Genomic DNA, 1,019 nt, shown 5'->3' with positions numbered 1-1,019 from the left:
ATGAACGTGCTAGAGAGGTTGTGAGGGACTGCGCCAGTGGCATGAAAGGAAACCCATGTGGTCCCCAGGTGCTCCTCCACGCACAAGTCGGCCAGAGTGATCTTCCTGCCACCCCCTGCATCAGGTTGCTCTCCAGCAAAGTTTGTACATGGTTCCTTTCCACTGACCTTATTAGGAGCCAGGCAGTGTGAAATCTGGAAGGGGCCAGTTGTGCCATGTACTAACCATTGGCATTTGGCCATTTTGTCTCTCTTAACCTCAGGCTCTCCATTTTTAACTCAGATATAACAATATGGGTCCTGTGTGTCTCACAGGGTTGCAGTGAGTAGAAGAGGAAGGTGTGTTGGCACTCAGGGACCTGCAAATCCCATTGAAATGTGAGATCCCTTAACTCTTCAGGATTCCCAAGCCTTGTGCCCTCACCTCCCTATTCACGGATACTTGGTTACTTCCCACTTGTCCCCTGCCAGCCTTCCGGATCCAGTCAGGCCCATTTCCCCAGGTCTCAGGCCACTGATCCTATGCAGCTCCTTCCAGCCCCATCCTAGAAAACCCGTCCCTCCCCCATGCCTTTGATACCCCCTTCTTTGTTTCCGGAGTCTGTAGGACACCACTGCTCGATTAACAGTATGTGGTCCTGTATTGCTTACGTGTCTCCCAACTAGCCTGTGAGCTTCCCGAGTCCAGGGCAAGGCCGGGGCGTCCTATTCACGGTCGCATCTCCCGCCCCCAACCCCTACGATGGAGCCTAGCACAAGTAAACAGAGCAGAGATTCCGCAATGCTTTTTAAAGGTTGTTTGATTAGAAGGTTCAAAGCCCTGGGCCGGCCCAAGTCGGGCCAGTTTCTCCAGGGAGGTTGCAGGAGGGCGCCAGACCGTGTGGAGAGCGCGGATAATGAGGGACACTGCAGTACCGATCCAGCGGGCCGGGGAAGGGTGTCACTTCGCTAAGACAGTCCTGGAGTGGAGCTCGTCAGCCCGGAGGCTCGGCTCCCCCGCGCCGCCCCTTATCCCCCCCA

The sequence above is a fragment of the Galeopterus variegatus genome, unplaced genomic scaffold (genome assembly GCF_000696425.1).
Source record: "Galeopterus variegatus unplaced genomic scaffold, G_variegatus-3.0.2 Scaffold5410, whole genome shotgun sequence".
Taxonomy (NCBI): Eukaryota; Metazoa; Chordata; class Mammalia; order Dermoptera; family Cynocephalidae; genus Galeopterus; species Galeopterus variegatus.
Note: the sequence above shows the minus strand (reverse complement) of the source record.